At 39.3% G+C, this 18,859-nt stretch overlaps 1 protein-coding gene and 2 non-coding genes across 3 annotated transcripts in view; all 3 read left to right on the top strand.

Moving 5' to 3' along the window:
* Positions 1-3,329: 3,329 nt before the first annotated feature.
* Positions 3,330-18,859, top strand: part of LOC128604588 (E3 ubiquitin-protein ligase UBR2-like) — a 68,481-nt gene continuing 52,951 nt past the window's right edge. The window contains exon 1 of the mRNA XM_053619731.1: positions 3,330-3,912. The gene's annotated coding sequence lies outside the window, so the exon portion shown is untranslated. The remainder of the gene's footprint in view (positions 3,913-18,859) is intronic.
* Positions 13,441-13,522, top strand: trnas-gcu (transfer RNA serine (anticodon GCU)). The gene has a single exon. It is a non-coding gene; the product is annotated as a tRNA-Ser (tRNA).
* trnal-uag (transfer RNA leucine (anticodon UAG)) lies at positions 15,680-15,761 on the top strand. The gene has a single exon. It is a non-coding gene; the product is annotated as a tRNA-Leu (tRNA).

Here is an 18,859-nt window from a genome sequence, read left to right as displayed (position 1 = left end):
TCTAAACACACACATGTACTGATTTCACAGTATAGGTATATAGTGTCTCAGAACTGTGCATTTTATAGTACCCCCCACCTCCCATAGTTAAGAGACAAATCTCCACCATTCTGAAGGCATAAAGTATGTATTCATGTGTAAGCAAACATGTGTTTTATCTATGGAAAATAAATGAACATTAGAACAGATTTACTTGTCTCTGACTGAACAAAGCAGGCCATATTAAACTGGGTTAAATATACAAATCCACACAGTTCACCAGTCCAATAGAATCTGTACAACACATTAGCAATACTTCTGCTCTGTTTAGACCCAGAAAATATAAAATACTTACTTTAGTATGAAATTTCTGTCGAGTGTCTACCATGGGGTCGGGATTTACGGTCTGTGAACACGTGCTGATTACACGTGCAGGAAAAGCAACCCACACGTGCAACCCTGACCGAGTGAGAACGACTCAAACGATTCAAGAAGAGGATTCTGAATCGGTTCATTTAAAGAATCATTACCAAAGCTGCTTATCCTACTTCGATGGTTTGATAACAACAGCCCGTCTTACAGAGTGCTGCAGGAATGAGTCGTGAAACCCAGAAACGAGTCAGCGTATTAGCACTTCCGTCAATGGGGTTTTGGGTTAAATGCCGGAAATAAGGTCTGTGGTGAACACAAGCTCAAGATGTTTTTATGTTTATCTCGACACACAGCCTAGTGAGAGACTTTTTATTATTTTAAAGGACATTTCCTGAAGAAAATGTGAGTGGTGCTTGCTGTGGCAAAATTTGGATCGGGCGCCAATACTTTTGAGAGCTGCCCGTGAAGGGCGGCAATACTTTTGAGAGCCGACGCTAAGGGCACCAATAGTTTTGAGAGCCGGACGCGTAGGGCGCCAATACATTTGAGAGCCGGCCGCGTAGGGCGGCGATAGATTTGAGAGCCGGACGCGTAGGGCGCCGATAGATTTGAGAGCCGGACGCGTAGGGCGCCGATAGATTTGAGAGCCGGACGCGTAGGGCGCCGATAGATTTGAGAGCCGGACGCGTAGGGCGGCGATAGATTTGAGAGCCGGACGCGTAGGGCGCCGATAGATTTGAGAGCCGGACGCGTAGGGCGCCGATAGATTTGAGAGCCGGACGCGTAGGGCGCCGATAGATTTGAGAGCCGGACGCGTAGGGCGCCGATAGATTTGAGAGCCGGACGCGTAGGGCGCCGATAGATTTGAGAGCCGGACGCGTAGGGCGCCGATAGATTTGAGAGCCGGACGCGTAGGGCGCCGATAGATTTGAGAGCCGGACGCGTAGGGCGCCGATAGATTTGAGAGCCGGACGCGTAGGGCGCCAATAGATTTGAGAGCATGACGCGTAGGGCGCCAATAGATTTGAGAGCTGGACACCTAGGGCACCGATAGATTTGAGAGGCGGAGATCTAAAAATAGTAGTGATACACAAGCTTGGTTGCAGTCGTGTTTATTAAGGAAAGCTACAAGGTTACAGATGTGAGGTTCTGACCTTTACGGTACAGTGAGGATGAGCAGAACATCTATACAGCATGGAACTGTGAATAGACTCAGTGTCTGTGGACTCATGTACACACAGTTTGGTGAGATTATGCTACAGGAACAGTCAAAATACACCATGGCCTTGAATGTTTTGGCCCTGTCGTAAACACTAAACAATCACAACTACTCTGTTGAGAGCGAGAAATGACCTCACAGAGTGGTGCGTGTTGACGTCCATTTTATATAGTTACTGTTTCTGATAGAAAATCGATCTCCCTCGCGCTCTCTCAATACTGCATTGTAACAGTGCGGGACAGAGACCCAAACAGCAAGGTGAAAATGATCTCTCTGCAAAACATGTGTAAAAGTCGTTTAAACAGATTACACAGGGTCTCTTTTTCCTGCAAGGGGTATGTCAACTTCCGACCACAACTATATACCCACCCAGCTACCAACGCGCACACACACACTAATTCAGCCACTTAAAAACAGCAAGGACTTTTATAAACAATTAAAAATAGACTATAATATGAACATTTTAACAAATTAATAAATAGGGCAAAAAACACACCAGTTAAAACACTGTAAATACCCTCCTTTATCAAAAGTCTGCTCTTGCGCCCACACTCTCGATCTGATGCCAGCTGGAGCCACCTCTTCATGGTCCCCTCGACCTCCATCTCTGCAGCTTTAGCCGTGAAGTGGTTTCTATGAACTGCAGCTTTGGAATAAAGCAACACATATCGTAAGGTCATTATGAATCTTAAGCATTAATTACACTTATACCATGGTCAGTGTGAATACTGGATCCTGATTGGCTGGAAGGTGTGCATTATAACTGTTTATTATTATTAAAGTCCATGGGTGTTTTTTTTTCCTCTGTTGTTTTTCTTTTGTCTTTGTAATTCACTCACAATCTGTATAAAGACCCTCTCAGCGGGGATATGACACTGATTATTAATCAATTTACACCTTGTTTTCCAGATTTTATAGTTAACGGTGCATATAACAAACCAGTAAAAGTATTTTACTTTTTTTTGGATAAAAAAAAAACATTGTCCTTATAAAAACCTTTCTAAAAAGCAACTAACTGAGCATGCTCCACAAATCTAAGATATCATATAGACATGAATAATTAACTGTGGCAAAGAAGACTGGTCTGTTTTGAATGAGAAAAGGTAAAATCCCACCTAAGATGAGTTCACTGTGAAGAAAGGTATAAAAGGGGCTTGTGTGTGTTTGTATATTTTAGAGTTTCTGCAGAGTGAATCACTTTATTGTTTCAATAAAGTTTGATAATTTTTTGGCATCTACAAACCCTCTGTCTCTGAAGTTTTATTTTAACTTAGGCTGGAAAGATTGTTTCCATGACATTTTGAGGGCTGAAAAGTGCTTCTTCTAGCCAGAGACCCCTGTAATTGTAAGGATATATAACACAAACCCCCTACAGGCCATGAGACAATAGTCATTCTAGTTAAAGGAGATGAAACAGACCAGCCTTATAGCATACACACATCACCTATTGATGATGTGAAAAGATCGCGGGAGAGGTTTCAGACAGCACTAGACTGCTCAGTGAGGCGATATAACAGCTGCACTGCTGCCACCTAGTGGATACTAATGTCCACCAACTCATTTAAAATGTCAATAAACTATCATTTGTACGTTTATAATTATGTAAACTGTTCACATACTACTGAACATAAGTATTAGTACTTATTGTGTATGTAGTCTACTATAACTGTACCATACATTTCTGTCCCAAAAAAACATTGAGTACACTCCACTTTGCCCACTTTTTAGGGGATTTTAGGATTATGTTCTTAAAACAGCTTTGCCTTTCATTAATAATAATAATAATAATAAAATAAATAAATAAAGCTTGTTTTTAAGCATGACACTTACAAATTCACTCTGTTTAAATAATTACTTTAAATAGAAAACGTATTTTCCCTGTACTTTAGAGACATTGTACTGTTCGTGAAGAACAAACACGATCTCATGACGGAAATCATCAACTTTTGCGTTGAGATTATACTGCGGGAAAATCCTATATAAGGATTTTTTTAAAATCGCATGTATTTTATAAAAAAAATTACGTTTTGTGTGTGTAATTTAATTATTTACGGCCAAAGCCTCCAAGAAAATACATCCTAAAGAGGTGTGTGTTGCCAACAGAGAAGAAGCGCTACGATCGTCCAAACAAAAGTGAATTGAAAAAAACAGATTGTGTTGGAAGGTAATCTTTTTGGACAAACGCCACCAATATGCTCATGTCTGTAAGTGTTTTGACCATATATTGGTCATATCTTTAAAAAGTCCTTTTCCTCTCACTCGGGTATTTCTTCTACCAGAAGGAGTGGGGGAGGTTTCATTTCCCTGGAGAGAAACGTAAAAAGCTACACTCGTCCACCCAGGTACCGTTACTCTTTTTGTTTCTTAGAGTGTCATGTGACTAATACACTTGTTTTTTCAACCTTCACGAAAAATTTGCATACTAGCCTCCGCCTGTAAGTTACATCCAGATGATTCATATTTGTATGAAGGAATTATTATTTTTTTTAATCGCATGCATTTTTATAAAAATGACGTTTTGTGTGTGTAATTTAATTATTTACAGCCAAAGCCTCTGAGAAAATACGTCCCAAACACGTATGTGGTGCCGACAGAGAAGAAGTGCTATGATTTAACATGGGAAATCCGACATGACTTGACAAACGGCATCATTCCTGCAAAAATAACCTACATGAAACATGACATAAGCAAATGACTTTAACGTCCATGTCACATGAATTTTTAAGATTTTTATCTAATAATGCAGGTAGGCTGCATGATTATGGCCAAAATGATAATCACGATTATTTTGATCAATATTGAGATCTCGATTATTGATCACGATTATTCATTGATTTTAGGGACAACATATTTTTATTGCACTTTCACATTTAAATGAACAGGCCGCTGCTTTCACCTCCATGTCGTGCTACATTCCTGATCATTTACAAATCTTTAACAGTGTTTACAGGAGGAGAGACGCAAGACAACTTCTTTTAGGAGCACTTGTGCTCCTAATTACAAAAATTTAGGAGAACAGTTGAAGTTTAGGGGTTTTTTTGTTTTTTAAACATTTTTTCTTTTTTTTTTTTTATTTTAGAGATGGTAACATTAATGTGCCACAATATAAGTAAATACAAGTAGGCATGAGAAAACTTGAGCTGGTCAATTATGACAGAATTTAGGAACATAGTGTGAGCCATGACACATTAATTTACCTTCTGATAAACTAAATCTAATATTTTCAGTTCATTTTACAGACTGTATGCACAAAACAACCGTTAACCTGTTTACCTTGTAAACAAATACAATACACCTCAATGTTCAGTGTTTGAAGTCTGCTCCTCTTAAATATATTTAAAGCTGCACTATTAGACATTTCCACTGTCATGGTTCTGGGCTGGAGTCAGTTCTCGAACCGCTCTGTGTGTATTGTGTAGATATCTGAATAATCTCATATAGGATGGGATTGGGTGAGTTCATTTACCCGTCAGATGCAGAGCGCTTTAGTTTAATGGTGTTCGTTAGGGACGCTCCGATCAGGATTTTTACAGCCGATACCGATCCAGATACCAATCTTTTTTTATTTAAGCTTTAAATCAGGAGGTCATAAACAGTTAAATGTTATCTCTCTGCTCATGGTCACTGTTAACTGAAATAAAATAATAGCAATGAGAAATACTGTTGGTTAATTGATAAATAAACAGCATAAAATATTTATTTTAAAATATCTTAAACAATAAGGAGTCCTAATTAAAAGTAGACTAACACAAACATGATCATATTAGGAAAAAGGCTAATAGCTTTCTAAGGAGATAGCGAACCAAGATTAATGTCAAACAGGATAGCTCAACACACACACACACTTTTATTTCACATTATTTAAAAGGAATTTAAGTGTTATTTACCATAATTATGAACACAAGTTGTTAAGTTGACAATCATTTTAAAATTCCGTTGCTCCATTTAGATTTTCTCCAGTAGAATACAGCCTTTTAAACCAGGAAAATTACTAATTTTAAGTCGTATAACATTCATAATAACTAAAAAACGGTGTAATTACCAGTCTTTCCTCCCCACAAGGGAGTTTTAGGAAACCATCAGCTTTTAACCGTCTGTAGGTTACTGTATTTGTCTGTGTTTGAGCGCCATCTGGAGGACAGATGCCATTTTGAATTGAAACTCATGCCATCTTCTAATTGTCAAAGAGGAAAATGTAGCGCCGATGTTCATCTCACTACCCAAATTGAACTAGTATTCTTCCACTGAAAATAGTACCGTGTCTTATGTTGAAAATTTTTATTGTACTTTTATTTGACTTTTGTTTTTTAAATATCAGTCCATATAATATGAAATAATATATATAATTTACATCTTAAAATAAACGTGTGCGCGGGTTGATACAGCGCGAGGGAGGTTTTTTCAAACTGCGCTTTCCTCAGGAGTATACAGTCACAGTAAGGATGTTTAAGCAAAATTTGATATTTATTTTTATAGTTCTGTTTAGAATTGTGTTCTTGTTTTTAAACTAATGCTAGTTAAATAGTTTGTAATAAGTAACGAGCAAATGCCAGCTGGTTTTAGTCAGATAATTAGCCTTATCTAAATTATAATAATCGAATTGTTCAACAAGTTTTGTACATGAAAAAAAGAATTAAAAGTGCTTTGAGTATGGAAATTCTATGAATTACATTAAAAAAAAACCCTTTTGGTCGTAAATGCCTCGTTTTTTTGCCCCCACCATGCTTAGCATGACGGTTCCACATAATGTTTTTTTTTTTTGTCTTAACACACACAAAATTTGTATTCAATCTTCTTAATGTATTCCCAAGACGAGCTTAACTCTGCTTTATGCAAAAAAAAAAAAACAAAAGTGTTTAATCGACACGTTTTTGTTAACAAGAAAAAGCGCTAACCGTCACTGCACGAGGCAGTCAGCGCTGTGTGGTGCGTGCTTATGTTTGACCTTCACAAATTGGGACAAGTTTGTATTCATTGTTATTTTAGTGTATATATATTCATAGATAAACTTTTGTGTTCACTTATAGTTTTGTGGAAAAAAAAATTAACTGGACCATGTCCGGATGTCGATCCAGATCCAGATCCCGTGCGCAAGGACCGCCTCCGCAAGAACCACCTGCGCAGGACCCGATCAAGCAACTCCTCAATGACGCCACTGTTTTGTTAGGGTAACGTCTGAACTTATTCACTCTTATTCTCTGTCTCTCTCTGCGCGTTCATTGCGCACCTGTTTGACTGACTGTGTTTAACGTGCAGCGCAGCACAAACAGTAAGACAACTAACTCAAGCACGCTTAGCTGCGCTGAATGCTCCAGCAGATCCAGCAGCTGGCCAAGATTAGAGCGGAGGGAGCCAAAGTGACTCTTGAGCAGAATGTACTACACTGAAATACTTCAAGCTGCTTTCACACCTTACCAGCCCCTGCCCCGGTCAGAGTAACTCTTCTGCACTGTAGCTTTGTAAATAGATGTTTTAGTTTGAGACTACATGGCACCTTGGAAGTGTTTCCAAAGTCCACAAAGAACACTTGTACACACACACACACACACACAAACATGTGTACACTCAATGTGCAGTTTTCCTGTAACCACTCCATTCTCCATCACGGAGGCGCTTTAGTAGGTGTACGTGTGTGTGTGTGTTCAAATAAATATTTCTATAGGAAACGCTTTAGAGCGGGGAAGCCTTACTGTGGTCCTGTAAGATTACAGTCCAGTACAGTTTGGGAATTTTCCTGAATCACACCCGATTTAAGTCCTCGGGTCATTAGGTAGGAGTGTTAGATGAGAAATCATCACACTGTGCATGATCACAGGAATTCAGGACCAGAGCCAGGCTCCCCTGATTTATAAATTAATTGTTGATGATCACCTTAAAGTAATTCCCAGTGAAGATTTATCATCTTTTTACAAGCATCCTTTTCACATTTTAGAAAAATAGAAATCGCAGTGATTTGTACATTTGTGCTCTGCATTTCTTTCAGAGCCGTGGGACTGAATTGTTGTGTATATAGGCAGTTTTTTTGTGCTCTGAAATTGAACAGGACTTTTGAGAAGACAGCTGCTCATGGTTTAATTCATTTTTAAAAAGGGACTGACAATATGAAGTGAGCGTACGTGTATCAAAAGGTGGTTGTGTTGAAGAAACCTTGTTGACCAATCTTTGCTAACTTGCTCTGTCTGTGTGTGTGTTTACTGGTACAACAGTGGTAGCAGATTTTCAGAGCCGAGCTTACAGTAACGAAGACGCTCAAGTGTACTTGTTTGGAAGATGTAGAAACTCAAGTCTTACATGTTAGCACAAACATGTCTTTTTCCTTTATTAGGGAATTTGTGCTTTTGGACATTTTTGAAAGATATCGTGCTTGTGAAATGTGCTTTGCGTGTTATTCATGTTCAACTGGTTGTATCGGTGTATCTTTATGTACACTTGTAGCAGTGTAGCTACAGTACAATAGATTTCGTTAGCAGTCATATCAATGGTCATATGAAGTGTTTGGGCTTAGATTTGTGTCTTTTTGAATCATTTACACTCTATGGCACCTTTTTACGGTTTTGCTGTATGGGCTGTGTTCCAATTGATCCGTGTTTGATCATTTCCTCCCTTCGCTCAAACATTGTGTTTGAAAAGGCCTTCTTAGTTGAACGGTTGTTTTCCTCAGCTTTGGATTTAGCTGTAGGGCCCAGAGGTTTTTGGAGTTTGAAGAGGAGGCAATAAAAGATTTGGAACACAGCCCTGTTTTCCTTTCCGAGGTTCCCCGGCTTTTTTCCGTCACCCGTCACCTCCTAGCCGAGCTCAATTCTGCTGCAGCTTTTTAGCCACAAGCTGCTGGTGCTTGACTTCTGAGGCCTTATCCTGTTAAGCGGCCGCACTATGGCAAAAAGGAGAGTTCAGTATGCTGACTGTATGAGCTTCAGTTGAATGTGTACGTGGTCGAACTCTTGGTAGGACAGTCCAGTATATTACAGACAAACACAGACGAAAACATCCACAAGGCTTCTACTAAATATTGTTGAATGTCCGCTCGTATGCAACTCTCCAACAATGTCACGTCCTATCGAGAGTTTCAGTCGATGTTTATCATCTAACCCAATGGGATTTTTTTACTCTGGTGTAATTTTCTTGACCACTTTAACGCAGCATCTCTGTTGTTACTTTTGTCAAAAATGTAGAACACCAAAGACAAGGCAATGACGACGTGATCTCGTTCCTTCGTGTGTTTTTGCCTCAGATTCTGGCGACTGTTCAGACTCGGTTTGTAGCGAAATTTCAAATTCACAAATGCCTTGAACAACGTACATTTTCAACAATCCGTTTAAATCGACTGGTCCGTTTCCGCTGCACGGTGGATTTGAAGGATGCACTGTGATCAGTGTGGCGACGTCTGGGAATCGAGTTACTGAAAAGGCCACGAGTTGGAGGTTACATTTAGTTTCTAAGGACATCTGGGCTCTTGGTGTCTTTTGGATAGGAACTGCAAAACTTTTTCTATAAGGGTGAAAACAGATGCATGCTTAGATTCTTCAGCTGTAGACAGTTTATCTTGCTCACTGCATTGACGTATGAAGTTTGGACGAGTTCTGTAGAAAGAGATTAACATGAAGGGGGAAAAAAAACAAAACAAAAAACAAGACTGAAAGTGAATTTGTCTTGGAATGTTTTATTAATTTTTTTCCATTGGGATGTCAAAAGCTTCTTCAACTTGGCCACAAATCTAACAAAGTCAGGTACATTGTCAAGTATTGCCCCAAAATACCTCTATGGTAGATAGATGTGCTCACTGATCACTTGTACATGTGCTCATTCATACAATTATCCAATCAGCCAATCATATGGCAACACCACAATGTACAACATCAAGCAGGATCAGATGAAGAGCTTCAGTCAATATTCACATCAAACACCAGAATGTAATCCAGTGATTTTATCCGTGGCATGGTTGTAAATGGTCTGGTTTGAGTATTCCAGAAACTGCGGCTCTCCTAGGATTTCCACACACACATACTTGTATGAAAAACATCCGGTAAGTGGCAGTTCTCGGGGTGGAAACACCTTGTTGACGAAAGGAGAATGGCTAGACTGGGTCAAGTTAATAGGACGGCCATGGTAACATCAAATAACCTATCTTTACATACATGGTGAGCGGAAAAGCATCTCAGGATGTACAGCATGCCAAACCTTGAGAACAGTAGAAAACCTCATTGGATTCCACCCGTGTCACCCAATAACAGGAATGTGAGGCTACACAGACTGGAAAAAGAGCCGGTTATTCGAGTCTTCAATAGTCCCATTTCGGTGAACCCCAAACGTCGTGCTGATGTTACATGCTTTCAAAAAAAAGAAATGAAAAGTTTTTCAGTGTTCATTAAATCAGATATTCCATCGATCTTACACAGGGTCACCCTGGAGTCTATCTCAGGGGACTCGGGGCACAAGGCGGGGGCCACCGTGGACGAGGTGTAAGCCCATCATACACCTGTTCACACACTACGGACAATTTACAACGCATGTCTTTGGACTAGGGGAGGAAACCAGAGTACAACCTGGGGGTGTGAAGCAAAGAAGCTAACTACAAAGCCACTGCGCCGACCCTGATACTCCAAAAACTGTATTTTTATTACAGCCTCTCTTTAAACTTGATTTTGCCCATTTTCTAAAATGTAAAAGCGTAAATGCAAAAACGTTTATAGGATTATAAAGAATTATTGACTGGTTTAACTGGAGTTAATATTTTTGCAGTCTTCTTTGAGGGTTACACATTTGGCTCCCTTAAACAGTACGAATCTCCCCATGCTCTTCAGCAAAAAACTAAACAAATAAACCAAAATAAAAACACCTTTATCCAGCACAACACGTGAAGAAACCAGTAACTTCTGGGTCATAGTCAATCGAAAAAAAAAAAATGTTCAAATGAAACCTGGACATTTGACCCGTTTTCTAATCGCTTATTTTTAACTTGAGTGTGACATTGAAAGAATGGAAAATGACTTGTTTTTTTTTTTTTTTCCTCTGTTTCATTTTGGATCTGTAAATGAATAATAAAATAAGCCATTTTTCCATTTTCGGATAATTGGATAATTGAATACGAAAAGAATGAATGATATGATACACGGATTCTATTAATTCAATGGTGTCGAAATTTCATTTCCAAATTCAATGGATTTTCACACTTTGTCTCTGTTTTGCTTCCCTATCAGTAACGACACTTCATTACCAGTTTGATTTATTCAAACGATACCGGTGAAAAGTCCACGAGGCAGGAAAGGCCGTACAACTCAACATTTTAACACCTTCATACAAAAACATGACAAATTGACTGTTTATTCAGTGCTTCCATATATTATCAAGGTGAAAGGAAGGTCTGTGAGAAATGAATAATACTGACATAACTATCACGCTTCAGTGTGATGACAGAGCGGACATAAAATAGAAAGTGAAGCCTGTTTGAGTGTTACAAGTACAAAGTGGGTCAGACATTATGGTAATGAGTATCAGGTTGGTGTGTTCATATGCACTGGATGTACCTATGATCTCCCTGTGTTCAAAAAGATCTGTGATATAATAATATATGTAGAGAGTGCTTTCATTATTTCCTGCAATGTAAAAACGATGTACTATGATGACCACTTCAATGCATACTGTATAGAAGATAACCAAATGGATGAGTTTTCTGTCATCTCTGTGAATGAACTGACACACTTTAGGCCATTTGACCAGCAGTGCTCTAATGAGATTAATCAAAGAGAGTACATAGTGCCCAATTGTTATATTTAGAAAGACTTGACCTGAGGGGTCAGTAATGTTAACGCCCTTGAAAAAAGAAAACTATTATAAAGCAACCAACTTGGTTTTTTTCTTTATTTGCCTTTTAGATTTGTAATCATTTAAATGTTATTTTAATTGTGCAGTAGCATATTAACACTTTATAGTGTTAGAGGCAACTCATTTAATAGTATGCAATTAACACTATGAGATTTAATGAATTACTCCTATGAGAATTAATTTCTAACACTACACACTGGTGTTGAGAAACTAACACTTGAGTAGTGTTCAATTTCAACTATACAAAGAGTTGATGTGAAATCTATTAAAGTGTTAAAATGACAGTGTGGAGTGTGGACCCCTCCGGACACTTTAAAAGTGTTGAAATGAAACTCCAATAGAGTGGATTTGTTTCTGTGGATTTTGCTGTGTATGTATATTGTATAATGTTAAAGTGCACACCTTGATTTCTATTATAATAACATTATTAATGTATTTCTAATGTTATTAGACATGTCATTCTCATCACTGCTCCTAGATAACTTAGTGTTCCCTAGGTGGCCTCATCTATTTCACTTCGAGAATATCCACAAATAGGGAAGAACATTACCTTTATCTTTGTAATGTATACAATAATGATCATGAACGGGTTAAAAAGGGGACACAGTAATATAAACCATGTAATATTTCTTACCCAACTCGGGCCTAACTACAAATGTACTCTTATGACAGAATACCGCTGCTGGGAAATTGCCGTTCCCGAGGTTGGGCACAGGAGGGCAGTCAAGCTCCATCAAGCACAACACACAACGCCGCCTGGAACAGAAGGTAGGTTTGGGCTATTTTACAGATACAGCTCATTACTGTGCATTGTATTGTTCGGACATAACCACAATTAACGGCTCTTCTATAAAAACAAACATTATGTAATATTCATAGCACTATATTTATCATAAAAATACTAAATTAATGTATCAACATTTTTCTAATGTTGATAGAAAGCCTTTTACATCATTTACACACACAGATATATATATATATATATATATATATATATATATATATATATATATATATATAATATATATATATATATATATATATATATATATATATATATATATATATATATCCTTTTCTCTCCATACCACGTTCTAATATTTAAACTGGACACACGAGGGCAGTCAAGCTCCATCCAGCACAAGACACAACGCCTCCTGGAACAGAAGGCAGATTTGGGCTACTGTACACAGACACAGCTCATCGGCGTTATTACTGTGCATTGTCTAGTTTTTACATAAGGACAATACACGGCTCTTCTGCACTGTTCATCATCATCTATAAAACAAACAAACATTATGTAATATACATAGCAGTATATATATATATATATATATATATATATATATATATATATATATATATATATATATATATATGTCCCCTTCTCTTTGTAAATATTATCTAAATATTCAAACAGCCCAAGAAATAAAATTAGCTGTTTTCTGAGACGATGAAGTGACTCTTAAAAGAGCCTTTGTGTATATTAGACGGAGTTGTCGTTTAAGCGCATTCTCCGCGAATACGGCAGGCCAGCTGAATATCCTTGAGAGAGATGGAGAAATGTGAAAAGCTAGCACTGTGGCTACGTGTTTCGCAGCCATGAGCTGTATTTCAATGCTTTTTGGCCACAGCATGCTGCCTCACGAACGTCCCAATTCATGCCCCCTTTTCCACAGTTGTTGTGTATATCCAGGTAAGGATAAAAGTTACATTTCCATCCATCCATCTTCTATACCTCGTAATCCTTCTCAGGTCATGGGTAAAAGTTACATTTTCCAAAGAAATTTAACTCGCTGAGATGGGCAGTCCATAGGTAGTCGGTACCTAGCCGCCCAAGGATTGGATTGCATTGCGACGGCTCAACTATGGAATTGTCCCGTTCTGTGAGACCTTTGGGCCGTCTCGCCGCATCGTCACCCTTCAGTTTATATGACGGCACAGCTCATACCTCAAGACTTGAATAAAATCTATTTGAGAAGCAGTCATCTAGTCAGCGAACATTAAACCCTCATTTGCATAGTTTTCGTTAAAAGCGGTGGGCCTCGGACGAGGTGGCCGAGAGGTTAAGGCGATGGACTGCTAATCCATTGTGCTCTGCACGCGTGGGTTCGAATCCCATCCTTGTCGCAAACTTGTTACTTTGCCTCCTCTTTCCAGCAATATCTGGCTTTGTTGCAGTCTGTCTCACACCTACAAACAGGAAGCTTTGTACAGGTCCCTGAACTAGCACTAGAGAGGGTGGAGAAATGTGAAAAGCTAGCACTGTGGCTATGTGTTTTGCAACTGTGAGCTGTATTTCAATGCTTTTTGGCCACAGCTGCTGTAAGGCTCTTGCGTCTCTGGAGGTCCATCAACGCAGAACGCATTCCGCAGTCCAGACGACAGGGGCAAAGAACCTGCACCGAAACCTCTTTATTGCTCCACACACCGGGATGTAATTTCATATGCGTGAGCTATGTCAGCAAGAGGTTAAGGTGATGAACTGCCAATCCGCTGTGCACAGCCCATGTGGGTTTGGATCCTATTTTTCTTGTAAAGACCTTGCTTAAGCGCATTCTGTAAAGGAAGCGTGCATGGTGCAGACATTGTTGGCGTCTGCATGAGCAGTTAGTCTGAAGGGGAAATTAGGGTCAGGTGTTTTCAATCAACGGGATGACAATCAGGTGTGAGTGAGCACCCTGTCTTATTTGAAGAACAGGGATCTATCAAAGTCTGATCTTCACAACACATGTTTGTGGAAGTGTATCATGGTATGAAAAAAGGAAATTTGTGAGGATCTCAGAAAAAGAGTAGTTGATGCTCATCAGGCTGGAAAAGTTCAAAAAAAAAAAAAACCCATCTCTAAAGTGTTTGGACTCCACCAATCCACAGTCAGACAGATTGTGTACAAATGAAGGAAATTCACGAGCATGGTTACCCTCCCCAGGCGTGGTCAACCAACAAAGATCACTCCAAGAGCAAGACATGTAATTGTCCACGAGGTCACAACGGATCCCAGGGTAACTTCTAAGCAACTAAAGGCCTCTCTCGCATCAGCAAATGTTAATGTTCATGAGTCCACCATAATGAGTACACTGAACAACAATGGTGTGCATGGCAGGATTGCAAGGAGAAAGCCACTGCTTTCCATAAAGAACATTGCTTCCTGCATGCAGTTTGCTAAAGATCACATGGACAAGACACAAGGCTACTCGAAAAAACGTTTTGTGGACAGGTGAGACCAAACTAGAACTTTTTGGTTTAAATGAGAAGGGTTATGTTTGGGGTTAGGAAAACACTGCATTCCAGCATAAGACCCGTATCCCATTTCTGAAAAATGGTGGTGGTAGCATTACAGTTTGGGCCTGTTTCGCTGCATCTGGGCCAGGACGGCTTGCCATCATTGATGGAACAATGAATTCTGAATAATACCAGCAAATTCTAAAAGAAAATGTCAGGACATCTGTCCGTAAACTGGATCTCAAGAGAAAGTGGGCCGTGCAGCAAGACAGCAACCCTAAGCACACAAGCCGTTCTACCAAAGAATGGTTAAAGAAGAATAAAGTCAATGTTTTGGAATGGCCAAGTCAAGGTCCTCACCTTAATCCAATAGAAATGCTGTGGAAGGACCTGAAGCAAGCAGCTCATGTGAGGAAACTCACCCACATCCTAGAGATGAAACTGTACTATAATGAGGGATGGGCTAAAATTCCTCCAAGCTGACGTGCAGGACTGATCAACAGTTACCGGAAACGTTTGTTTGCAGTTGTTGCTGCACACCGAGGTCACACCAGATACTGAAAGCAAAGGTTCACATACTTTTGCCACTCACAGGTATGCAATATTGGATCATTTTCATCAATAAATAAATGACCATGTGTAATATTTTTGTCTGGTTTCTTTAATTAGGTTCTCTTTATCTACTTTTAATACTTGTGTGAAAATCTTATGATGTTTTAGGTCCTGGTAATGAAGATGTATAGAAAGTTCTAAAGGGTTCACAAACCTTCAAGCACCACTGTAAGTGGGATGTAAGGTCATAGCAGAAGAGCTCTTCCGCAAACACTACCGATGTGACCGTGGACCATGGGGTCTTAAGCCTAGACGAATCGCGTCCAAAAGACCACGCCTTAGCTCTGTCTTCAGCTGGAAATGGTTAGATGTCTCCGGCAGAGCTGGTTAAGCGAAAGGCACTTGAGTCTCACAACAGCCCATTTGTCGCGCCCATGCCAGATTTCTTGTTGTCCGGCAGAATGACCCGGTCACCTTCTTACCACGAACGGGTTTACCACCACGTCAGCCTGGGGTAGTGTGGCCGAGTGGTCCAAGGCGCTGAATTTAGACTCCAGTCTTTTTGGGGACGTGGGTTCAAATCCCACTGCTGCCAGGGTGGTTAGCTGAAAGTAGTTCTGCTTAACTTTCCCGGAACGGAAAGTAGTTATGCTTAACTTCTCCAGTTAATTCTCAGTGGTAGTCCTTATCACTACGGATGCAATATATTTTTCGCCACATGTTGATTCCATGGCGCTGTTCCGAAGCTTGTTGTTTTCTTTTTTTGTTTGTTTTTTTTTTTTTTTTTGAAGATCTACACTTTGAATTGCCTCCGCTACCGCGTAAACCAGTTAATACTTTATTGGCTTTATTTTTTCGGCTTTCATCTATTTTTGTTTATTTCTTTTTTCCCCAGACAGCGGACATTCATTTTTAACATTCATCGTTTTACCTGAGAAAAAAAAGCGCTCTTAGGCGGCAGGTAAAGTGAACTGTACACTTACATTTACATTTATTCATTTAGCAGACGCTTTTAACCAAAGCGACTTATAAATAACAAAATTGCTTATTTACTCAAAAGAAACATCGGTATATTATGAATATCATTTGAATGGTTTAAACTATATATGTAGTGTCAATTCAGGAATATCATTATACGTTTGTATGCCGAGTGAAATTTCTATTGTCTACTGTTCAGTGTCTGTTGTTTGTTCAGTAGTCAAACACACACTTAAAATAAAGTCTTTTGGTAACAAGTGAGCAGATCACACAGTTATGTTAGATTAAGTTAGAATATATTAGAGTAGATGTGTATCTTTTCAATAGTTGTATAATTAAATTTTGGGTCATTGATCTGTTGGTCTAATATGAAACCTATCAAGTTATTTTAAAAGAATCAGTGACCATAATTTTACTTTACAAAACATAATGCATAACTAAGTAAATTCTTTTTATATATTTATTTATGTTAATTGTTCATATCTATGGGTACTATTCAGGCCATCAGCATGAAGAAAAAAAAAAATCCCTGGGAGAATCAACGTGTCCTTCAGGAGAGGCCCATCAGGTGATTTACTTCGGGGCTCATCTGAAGAGGCAAGAAGCATTAAAGACAATCCTTCTTTGCAAGAGAAGTCAACACCTCAAAGAGAAGATGTGGTCAGGAACAATACAGCCTCCCGCTCCGTTCAATCCACCTGCTAGTGGTGTTCCTGAAGACGTACCTCTGACACAGGCAGCAGTTGAGAAGACACCAAAAAAACAAATTAGATCCTGTTTAGCTTGTGGTCAGCCAAATTCTCGTTACATGGGTGATGGCTCCTCTGTACATTTCTTTTAGCAGGCTGGTGATGTTAAATACTTCTACTGCTCCAGGAAAGTCTTTGAGGCATACTCTGCAGAGGGCCTTCTGGTCATCTGTGCAGGTTCTGCCACCAGCCACTAAAACAAGGACCCAATAGCCCTCATATCCACACTGGTTTCCCTGGAGTGGCAGGCAAATACATTTACTGTCCTTCTAAAGTGCTCTCCCTGTATCAGGCACAGGGAATGAATGCAGAGACGACATGGGCAGAGTTTCAGCAGTCCTCATTCTATGAGGCTGAGAGGCAGAGGTGGATTGTTGAAAAGAGAAAATAACTTTGTTGTGAAACACAGTATTTAAGGTCTGTGCATGGCATGTCTGATTGCAAGCCAAGCACAAGGTTGGATTTTGGTAAACAGTTACAAATCCTGTGTAATACTGTTGTCCATGAATCTCATTCTACGTTTTCTGTGCTCTCTCTCTCTCTCTCTCTCTCTCTCTCTCTCTCTCTCTACCATTGTGGAATTGTGTATAGACAACATTGTATTTAAAAAAACAAAACAAAATTGTCCTGTGTATTTGTAAATATGTTTTATCTAGCTTGTATTTGTAAGTTTTAAAATCTTAGTCCTTATTTGGAATACATTTTCAATAACTTACTATAACACACCCTGCATATATTATTTAGATAGTTATTTTAATTTTGACAAACTGTTAATTTCACATTCTTCTTTGACAGTTAATTTTACACACTGAAAGAGTATCGGAATAGTAAATGTTGACAATGCCGCTTTTAAAAAATTATATAGATACAATATGTAACAGATAATATAATATAAATATTTGAACGGATGTTTTTACGTTAGGTTCGTCCGACCCTCCTCCTGGATTATCCTCGCTTTCTATTGGCTAGTCAGCGCTCTACACCTACGTGTGACTGGCCCCCGCGTGGCAGGTGAGAATTCTACCACTGAACCACCAATGCTTATCTTAAAAATCCATGGACTTCGCAGAGTGCGATTTAAAGCTGAGTACTGTGCTGCTTCAGCAATTTGGTTTAAAATTCTAAAGGAGAATCTCTTCCATATTTCAGCAGCATGGAGTTTGTCCATTACCCTAGTTTTGGGCGGAATTGATAAGGCTTGTTAAGTGCTTTGGGTGAAGGCTCAAGCAACACAAATGTCTCCAAAACTCAGTTGTGCATTGGCCTGGAACCTAACCCGGACTTCACAGAGGGCGCTTTCCAGGTAAGTATTGTGCTGACTCAGCAATTTGGTTTCAAAATTGACAAGGAGCATCCTAAGGCTCTTGTATATTTGAGCAACATGGACTGTGTCTGCTACCCTTTTTTTGGACAGAAGTGATAAGGCTTGCAGAGTTCTTTGGGTGAAGGCTCAATATTCAAAAGTCAGTCATGGGTGGCCGGGAATCGAACCCCGGCCTCACGCGTGGTAGGTCAGAATTTGACCACTGAACCACCAATGCTTAGTTTAAATAACTAAAGACTTCACAGAGTAAGCTGTTCAGGTAAGTATTGTGCCGCTTCAGCAGTTTGGTTTCAGATTTGAAAAGGAGAATCCTAAGTCTCTTCCTTATTTCAGCAGCAGTCACACACTATATTTCCAGATACTGTATAATATTATAATATCTCCTCTCTGCTCAACACGCATGTAATACAGTCTACATACCGTAGAGCAGTGTTTTTCAACCACTGTGCCGTGGCACACTAGTGTGTTGTGAGAGATCGTCAGGCGTGCCTTGAGAAATTGTCCAATTTCACTTAGTCTTAAAATTCTTTTTTATTAAAATTTATTCATTATTATCTGCAAATAATAAGCCATTGTTGCGTGTCTGTGCTGTAATATAGTGACTGGCAGAGCAATGTAATATTCGTCCGGGTGGCAGCAGGT

This window comes from Ictalurus furcatus, unplaced genomic scaffold (assembly GCF_023375685.1).
Source record: "Ictalurus furcatus strain D&B unplaced genomic scaffold, Billie_1.0 ctg2, whole genome shotgun sequence".
Classification (NCBI taxonomy): Eukaryota; Metazoa; Chordata; class Actinopteri; order Siluriformes; family Ictaluridae; genus Ictalurus; species Ictalurus furcatus.
This window is presented reverse-complemented; position numbering and strand designations above follow the sequence as displayed.